This window comes from Podarcis bocagei (genome assembly GCF_964188305.1).
Source record: "Podarcis bocagei genome assembly, chromosome: 9".
Lineage (NCBI taxonomy): Eukaryota > Metazoa > Chordata > Lepidosauria > Squamata > Lacertidae > Podarcis > Podarcis bocagei.
In genome coordinates, this window is record NC_138134.1 from 14,219,227 (window position 1) to 14,229,146 (window position 9,920).

Genomic DNA, 9,920 nt, shown 5'->3' on the forward strand with positions numbered 1-9,920 from the left:
CCACCTGCCAAATAGGTGAACCTGAAAAAGTGCAAGAAATTGTTTAGCGCTCCCAATTTCCTAAACCCTTAATTATGCGGCTTTATGTTATGTCATATTTTAAATTTTATGGCAGTGTAAAATTGGGTGAGGAGTATGACGTACTCAGAACTAGGCAATTTCGAGGATTATATATTTACAGTTAATGGCTACATGATTCTGGATAAACTTGTTTCTTTAAGTATTTACATAATCATTTTAAGTACATACAACCTCCCCCCCCCCCATTTGTGCAGGGTTTGTGTTGCAGGTCATTGCACATGACGGCAGAGCGTGTATAAGCCCACCCCATCTGATTACATCCCGTTACATCCCCTTTTTGTGCCAGTCCTGGGATCACGGTGATGCACACTTGCACAGCCGTGCATGCTTTGAATGTGCAGGAAATGGTTGTTGCCTGTATATCATTAAATTCTCAGCTGACACACTCAAACACCAAAAAAGAATATATATATGGGTTATCTTATGCTTAACATGTTGCTATGTCATTCGCTGGTGGGGTTTGGGATGAATGTAGCCATTTCACTGTACAAGGGGAGAAAGCCCCACTAAGTTGAAGCACTCTTGGAGACTGGTGGAATCTGATGGATTCCTAAGTGCTCTGGAGGATTTTGTGGCTGACATGGCTGGTCCAGAATGTGGCAGCTAGACTGGTGACTGGGAGTGGCCACCAAGACCATATAACACCGGACCTGAAAGACCTACATTGGCTCCCAGTACATTTCTGAGCACAATTCAAAGTGTTGGTGCTGACCTTTAAAGCTCTAAATGGTCTCGGGCCAGTATACCTGAAGGAGCATCTCCACCCCCATCATTCAGCCCAGACACTGAGGTCCAGCTCTGAGGGCCTTCTGGCAGTTCCCTCTCTGTGAGAAGTGAGGTTACAAGGAACCAGGCAAAGGGCTGTCTCAGTAGTGGTGCCCACCCTGTGGAAAACCCTCCCATCAGATGTCAAGGAAATAAACAATTATCTGACTTTTAGAAAACATCTGAAGGCAGCCCTGCTTAGGGAAGTTTTTAATGTTTGATGTTTTATCGTGTTTTTAACATTTTGTTGGGAGCCTCCCAAAGTGGCTGGGGAAACCCAGCCAGATGGGTGGGGTATAAATTCTTATTATTCTTATTCTTATTAATTATTATTACTGGTCCTCCAGTCAAGGCTCCTGTCTCACTACGGCAACACACTATGCAAACTCTGAACTGGGGCTAGTCTGCTGCTGTGTTATTGTACTTTTTTTTAGTATATTTGATTTGAAGTCATAACTGTTTGAGTTAATATTATTGTTTATAGAAGGTTATGACATAACCTTCCCTGGGATCATGAATTGACCATAAGTAAATAAAAGTCTTTTATAAATCTTAGTACTGTCACACTTTCCCCTATAGTCTAGAATTCATTCCCATGATAGAATCTCCTAGTTGGCTAAGTTTGATCCCATATAACAGTGGTGGCGAACCTTTTAGAGACCGAGCGCCCAGACTGCAAACCAAAACCCACTTATTTATTGCAAAGTGCCCAGAGTTGTTGAGTTTTTTGTTGAGTTTTTTTTTTTTGGGGGGGGTCCCCAAAGTTGTTTAGCTTTTTGGGGGGAGCTGCTGACCAAAGTTTTGGAGCTTTTTTGGGGGGATGCCCCAAAGCTGCTGAGCTTTTTAGTGGGGAGATAGAACAAAAATAAATGACCAATAATACCTTTGCTGGAACTAACACGCAGCACCGACTTCATCGTTCGCCAAAATGCCAAAAAAAATCAGCACAATAAGGGTGAAAAAAATAATGTTGCTATGCCCAATCAGAAACAGCCACTGGCACAACAAATTGGAAAACAGACCAATCACTGAACACAATCTCCAGCTACTGGCTACCGGCAAATTTTTTTAAAAAAAAAATTAAAAGGTTCTGGGTTTCAATAGCGGACACAAGCTGTAGCGTAGGGTGGGTGGGGGAAAAATTGGGGGGAACAATGTAGATGGGCCGATGGCGCATGTGCCAGCAGTGAGAGCTCTGTGTGCCAAGTGTGGCATGCTTGCCATAGGTTCGCCACCGCTGCCATATAAAGTCAACGTATATACAATGAAAACAACACATTTGTTACTATACAGTACAAAGTACATTGAAAAGCTAAGAACTTCCTTTCTACTTGTAATATGTATGGTATTTTCAGGCTAATTTCACCTCCAGGTCAAACCAGCAAAGTTATTTCAAAAGAACTGCGGCATGGGTTGCTGTTGTCTATTTTAATTAAATCACACCAAGTGAGATGCATGGGGGTGTACCAATTTCAGGTTGTCAAAAAGAGGCAAACACAAATATAAGAAGAAAATGTTTTTGTGAGATTGTAATGTGATGCATATTCTGAACATATTATGCTATAAATGACTAGAAATGGCTTGGGCGGTAAGTTGATTTTTAATTAGCCGGTTCTTGACATTGTCGTGTTCGTAAAGCTTACATTTTAAATCATCCGTCAGCTGCAAAACACCACTATGGAGCATGACATCCAATTATATTAGTAAAATAACCTGCATAAAGTAGATGGATGAAAAGCTGAAAATGATAAATTAAACTATACAGGAATGTGGACCCAAAGCACAACACAACTAGTTTTGCACACCAAAGGGAGCTTGGGACTTCTCAACTTCTGCAATTTTCATCCGGCTGGCACGACATTTTTAGACTTTCTTCTTACTACCATTTCAGATGCCTATAATCCACACAATCTAGCATCTCTCTGTGTGTGCATGTGCATAACTTTTACTGATATTGTAATCTTCACAGGTTGTTCCAGACTATTTCAGTTTCCCATCTGAAAAGAAATAATTGAGAAGTGAATGATACAAACAAGAAACGAGAATTAAAAATGAATGCACCCCAAATAAGGAACTTATTTGTTCGTATTTCCATCCTTTTTGGAAATAATAATTATTCATTTCATTTTTGATTTGTTTTCAAAAGCAGATGGATACCCCATTTGCGCCTAAAGTGGGTGACTATTATGAAGCAATATGTAGAATTATTGGAAATCAAATGGCACCGCAATGATCATTTGTCCTCTTTAAATCTAATTCACAGTCCAAAATATATATATATAGAAATCAGACTGAACTTGTTCAGCAATAAAATTCCCTTATTAACTTTGAGAGAGTTGTTATTCATTAGAGTCCTGCAAATCTGAGAGGGACCCCTGGGGTAACAATGTCCTTGCTGGGATGGAGTGGAGCAGGGCTCTCCACCATCACACGTAAAGGCCTAGGTGTTTGTTCCCTGTTCCCTGTTCCAGTCCTCTCACTCCACCAGAAGTTTCTGGTAGCAGATCCATCAAGCCCTCTGGTCTGGAGCTGCTGCTGCTGCTGCTGAATGCCAAATTGGTCCTTAAGAAAACCATGCTTATCCATGTCTTGATTGTAGATGAGCAGACAGATCCAGATTGTATTACCAAGACTTGAATGAGTGAGCTGGGTGAGCCTCAGCTGTATCCACCTGGGTTTTCTTTTTTCTTTTCTTGATTTTTTTTTAATTCAATTTTACAAGTGTAAGGTTTTAACAGTACCAAGTCCATATCCATATTGGTTCTTAAACTTAATCCATTCCGGAAGTGTGTTCCAAAACCAAAGCGTTCCAAAACCAAGGCGCGCTTTCCCATAGAAAGGAATGCAAAATGGATCAGTCCAGACTTTGAAAAACAACCCCTAAAAAAGCAATTTAACATGGATTTTACTAACAAGACAATTGATCATTAAATGAAAGCAATAAAAAATGTACTGAAGTCACACAATCAATCAATCAATCAATCAATCTGAACTGGGTTCCACACAATCACAATAATAATAATAAAAGAGCCACAAAAACACAAAATAAATAGCAAAAACAGACAGACCTCAGCATAACACTCAAAACGGAAGTGTGGCACTCAAAATGGAAGTGTGGCACTCAAAATGGAAGTGTGGCACTCAAAATGGAAGTGTGGCACTCAAATCTGAAGCATAACACCCAAAATGGAGCATGTTCGGCTTCCGAAAAAAGTTCGCTAACTGAAACACTTATTTCCGAGTTTGCAGTGTTTGATTTCTAATTGTTTGAGTACCAAAGATAGCACTGTATAGAGATTTCTCTGAATCTCCAGACTTCCCAGTCCTATTGTCAACCTTTCCAACTGCATATTATTTCATAATCCATATTTTGTCTCTCTCCATATTTTCCATAGTATTTGTTACATGACAAGTGTTATTAGAATCCTGCTGATGTTTTCATCTGCTTACAGTGGTCTCCTAAATAAATTATAAATTCTTCCCATTCTTTCTTGAAGATTTTGTCTTCTTGGTTCCTGAGCTTTCTGGTCAGTTTTGCCATTTCGGCGTACAGTGGTGCCCCGCAAGACGAATGCCTCGCAAGACGGAAAACTCACTAGACTAAAGAGTTTTCCGTTTTGGAGGTGCTTCGCAAAACGAATTTCCTATGGGCTTGCTTTGCAAGACGACAATGTCTTGCGAGTTCCTGCTGTTTTTTTTCCTCCCCCCTTTTTCTAAGCCGCTAAGCCACTTATCAGCTGATCCGATCAGCAGATAAGCTGCTAAAAGCCGCTAATAGCGCTAATCCGCTAATCCTTCAATGGGCTTGCTTCGCAAGACGAAAAAACCGCTAGACGAAGAGAATCACAGAACGGATTCTTTTCGTCTTGTGAGGCACCACTGTAGTCCAACAGCTTAGTTTGCCATTCCTCTCTGATAGGGACTTTATCTTCTTTCCATCTCTGGGCTAGTAACGTCCGTGTGGCGGTTGCTGAATACATGAAAAGTGTTTTCTGCTCCTTTGGGATGTCAATACCCGCAATTCCTAATAAAATAGCTTCTAGTTTGTTTGTTTCTACAAAGGTTATTTTAAACATTTTTTTTCAATTCATTATATATCATTTCCCAGAATGCTTTTATTACCTTACACTGCCACCACATATGCTTAAAATGTACCTTCTTTTTCCTTTACGTTTCCAGCACGTATTTGTACTTGTCTTATACATTTTTGCTAATTTACTAGGAGTCAAATACCACCGGTACATCATTTTCATATAATTTTCTTTCAGCGTACAACATGCTGAGAATTTCAAGTTGGTTTTCCATGGTTTTTCCTATCCACCTGGGTTTTCAGTACTGAGTTAAATTGGGCGTCCACTGATGGATAAAACAGAGACTTAATAAAGTACACCAGTGATAAAGAGAGTCTCTCATACACTGAGTGTTTGGGTGAGAAAGAACCTGGATACTTTGTGAACACTTCCTTCACCACAATACCTATCCTTATTTTGACATTATATATCCTTATTTACACATTGATACAGGAGTGGTGATGCAACATGCTGGAACTAACTTCATTGCTATGCTAGCTACCGCTTAATGGTACAGAATTCTAGACAATTCTGCAAATTCAGGAGCCCCCTCCTCCATTGGTTTGGCTCATCTTAAGTTCTGACATCACCTGACTTCTTTTTTAGGGGGGGTAGAGGTGGGGGGAAACACACTGATACCTCTTATATCTAAGCAAGACTTTCTGGCAAGATTTTCCAGCGGATTCGGAAGTGGGGTGGATTTCAGAGGCAACAAGGGGACCAAGAGAAAAACAGACAAAACAGGAAAAGTGATATATATATATATATATATATTTACTTCAGAAGTTTACACATTGATTTTCTGCTTTCATGGAACCCTTCTCAAATGGATTTGCTTGCTGAAGAGCCCTGGTAAGTCTGGCACAGAAACCCTGCGCATTGCAAAGGATTCTGGGTAGCAATCTACCATACAGACTAATTTTTTTCTACAACAGCTTTTGCCAAACCGGTTTTCTTCATATATTTTGGGCCGCAATATCTCAGCAACAGCACTGAGGCCTGCTCAGCTATCCCATTTTATTCAGAATAAATGTCACACTTCTTCCAAAATAGGTAGAAGGGCACCAGGTTGGCAAAGCTTGTGCTACAGGGTGCTAGCCAGGACTCTTGGTGTCCTGTAGGATCTAACACTGTACATTAGAAAGCAACTAATGTGCTCTTGCAGGTGTTGCTATGGGAGGGGGGAGTTCAGAAGATCAGTAGTCTTTTCTGGAAATCTTGTCGGCTATGATTGATCTTCCATTTGGGAACCCTTGATAGTTTTCCAAGGGGTCCCAAAGTTCCCCAGAACTCATTTACAAAAACAAAAACCAGTTAAAAAGTCAGTGTAAGGAACTGAATGACCTTTTTGCTCTTCTGAGTTGCTCATTTACCAATAAAGCCATCATTATCAGCAATAATCATTCTAATATTTGTTGCCACCTTGTGGCCAAGAGGCAACAGCTGCTTAGCAAAATAAAATGAACTCGAGATGGAGATCAGTTATTTTCCAGGCTGTAACATCTATGAACTCAGCCTCCAAAGTGAAACTTTTTGGGTACACCTAGAGTTCCGGTTTCACCTTCATTTTTTAAATTCATAATTGTTTATACAAACATAAAAAGGAAGACAATTGTGCTGCAAGTTCAATACTCTGCTGAAATTCACTCACAGCAAAATACTAGGGTCTTATAATACAGCCAGTATCTCAGCAACAACACATGCATCGAGGTTCACTATCTCTACTATGTGTCTGCTCCACTTTCCTATTTTTATTCAAAATAAATAAGCAACACTTCTTCCAGCTCATTTTATTCCCTTTTCCTTCCAGAATACCACTGGGCACAGAGTAAAAATCAAGATGAAAGTGGACTCCTTTAATTCCCTCTCTCCCGATTTCTTTTAATTGGAGCTATTGGGAAGTTATCTTGCCTCTGGAGATATTGAACACACTATGCTCTGCTTTATAGATGAAGGTGGCTGTTTTTCTCAGAGACGGGCAAGACAGGATCACCAGGTAGCAATCCACAGATTCTCTCTTTACCTTTAAATCTCCTGGAGAACTGGAAGCTAGGCAGTCATGACTTTTCATCTTGTGCATCCTGATACCCTTCTCCCCTTTGCTTAGATATAAGAGGTATCAATGTGTTTTCTCCCACCCCTACCCCCCTAAAAAAAGAAGTCAGGTGATGTCAAATCTTAAGATGAGCCAAACCAATGGAGGAGGGGGCTCCTGAATTATCAGAATTGTCTAGAAATGGAAAGCTTGTGATAGCCTGTAAACTTTGTAGTACCCAGCCATCAGGAAGACAAGGGAGGGAACCTGTACTTCAGGTATAGGGAATATAAGCTCATGCTCATGTGCCTACTTTGGAGACCCGCTCTTGCAAGAACATATTGTATTCAATAAACTCCTTGCTGCTTCACCAATTTTGTTCAGATTTTATTTTGAGGATCTCAAGAGCCACTTCTAACACTATGCAACCCGGGCAGGGGCAGGGGCAGGGCAGGGGCAGGTGGGGCATCCGCAGGGGCACCACCCTACAGGATTCCACCACCCAAGGCAGCTGCTTCCACCTGCTTCATGGGAGGGTCATGCTAAAAACCATATATCCTAAAAACCATATATCATAAAGACAACACAGTCTCCACTGTGCCTCATTTCCAAAAGTATTTCAAATGGTGGGTAAGTGCGTGGGCCCCGGCAATCTCACACTGCTTGAGGATTAGGGTGGCAACATAAGAAAATTGTGGCAACAGCCGACCTGATTTTATCAACAAAGTCACAGAGCCAAATGCAGAAAAGACACATATAAATAAGCTAGGGCTTTTTGGGGGGGGCGCTTTTGTAATAATAATCATAAAAAACTCAACAACTTTCAGGGAGTCCTGGTTTTTACTTTTTGAAATATGGCAACATTAATATAGAACAGGCATTGGTGTAATATGGGAGTTTTGATGCAATTCTCCTTATTTTATCAGATAGGGTTACGAGAAAAAAAAGTTTTGAAGGATTGCAAGGAACCTTTGGCATCAACTTAAAGTGATTTGTTGTTGACTTAAATGTGTGTGTTTTTCTTTACCTTAAGGTCACAGTATTGATTCTGGCAAAATACTGTAAATATTAAAACCCCAGGTCAATAAGCTTAACACTAACCTAAAAACATCAATAAATGCTTACCATCTGCAGAGCTGAAACAAGATCCTTATCTAAGACTTGGAGACGCATCACTTTCTTGGAGCTGAGAAGTTTGAGCATGTGTGTATCTATTTTCAATGGTGCTACAATAAATATCCCAGGCTGTGAAGCTCAGCAGAATTTCAGTAGGAAGTCCCATGGAAATTAATGGGACTAGCATCCCTGTTAAAACACAAGCACACATTTTGGAGATGGCGGAAATGACTGGCAGAATCTGAGACCAGGGAGAAGAGTTGGTGGAAGAAGATTGGAGGAAATTTAAAACTTATTTGCAGAAATATTGGAAAATTTTTGAATGTTGATGACATTGAAATGAATTGCAGGGGTTCTAGCAACAAGGTAAAATGTAAGATTGGACTAATAATAGATAAACTAATAGGACATGAACTTGCTGAACCAATTTTTAAAAGGGATACAAAAATGGGAGACGTGAGGAAGTCAGGAAAATAAGTTAACTAAAGATGAGAAATTAAGAAAGAGGGAATTTTTGTTTTCTTTTATACGTGTTTTTTCTTTTTCTTTTTTGTGTTTAATGTCTGTATTTTTGTATTTTGTAATTTTGTATCTTTTTCGGTTTTGTATTTTTCTAAACTTTTCTATTGTTAAAACCTAATAAAATATTATATTAAAAAAAAATCCCCCACTAAAAAAACAACAAAACAAAAACACAAGCACACATTTTAGGGTCAGGGTGGGACAAACAATATCTTTTTCTGATTTTTTTTGAAAGGCAGTCCTATTTTAAAACAAACAAACAAAAAATGGGTGGGGGAGGACATTAATACAGCAGTCATAAATATGTGTGTCCAGAAATAAAGCTCATTGAACTATGCCCCCACCTGCATTTCAGGCATACCACTTTAAACAGAAATGACTTCTCCTAAAGAATCCTAGAAGTGTAGTTTGTTAAGAATATGGAGAGTTCTTAGAAGACCCCTACTGGCCTCACAGAGTGAGAGCGGTTTAACAATTAATCCCTCTTCCCAGGGAATTCTGGCAATTGAAGTTGTGTGAGGGGACTAGGTATCTCCTAGCAACTCTTGGCATCCTTAATAAACTACAATGCCCAGGATTCTTTGGGGGATGTCCTGACTGCTTAAAGTGATATGATGCTGACTTAAATGTATAGTGCAAAAGGGGCTGTGGCAATCACACAGGGTCCCCAGACATTTAACGGTCTATTGATCCGTGTGCCACCACTGTGCTTGCTTCCCCGCTGCCACCAACCCGTTACTCTCGGGTAAAACATTGAGTCCAGACAGTTGTTAAAAGTGAACCCAATAAACAAATTTATTTTATAAACATTAACAAGTTTATGGTTTCTCAGATAATATTCCTGTCAGTTTCTTAACTTTAGTTTCTTTACCGGCCTATACCTTCCCAATACCTACTGACTGATTATCTCAGCTGTTTGACGGACTCCTCTTAATAAATTCTCTCACTGTCTCACATCAGACTAGCCCAACCCACAGACTTATCCTAACTGTCTCGTCTCTAATTCCAGACTGACTTCTCAACTACTCTAACTGTAACTCCTCCCCTTGGGTTCCCATTGGTTAGTCATTTTACAATTAGTTAACCCTTTCCTTATGAACACAGTATGATGTCACACCACCTAGGAGGGCAAACGCCACAGTGGGACCAGAAATTATTGAAAAATTGAAGTAAATATGCGAACTATTTGAAAAACAATTGTAATAAACTGACTATGCTTGTAGGGCTACAAGAAGTTTTGTAAGGAAAACTATATGAAATATTACAGGGGAAAAAATATGAGAATGGATTTTATGTTATGGACTATTAAAAGTAATAGTGAAAATAATGAA

At 39.7% G+C, this 9,920-nt stretch overlaps 1 long non-coding RNA gene across 1 annotated transcript; it reads right to left on the reverse strand.

Annotated features, from left to right (window-relative positions):
• Positions 1-2,516: 2,516 nt before the first annotated feature.
• Positions 2,517-9,577, reverse strand: LOC308594668. The gene is made up of 3 exons (XR_014011543.1): positions 9,482-9,577; positions 8,077-8,256; positions 2,517-2,843 (listed from the first exon to the last, which is right to left on the reverse strand). It is a non-coding gene; the product is annotated as an uncharacterized lncRNA (long non-coding RNA).
• Between the last annotated feature and the right edge of the window lie 343 nt (positions 9,578-9,920).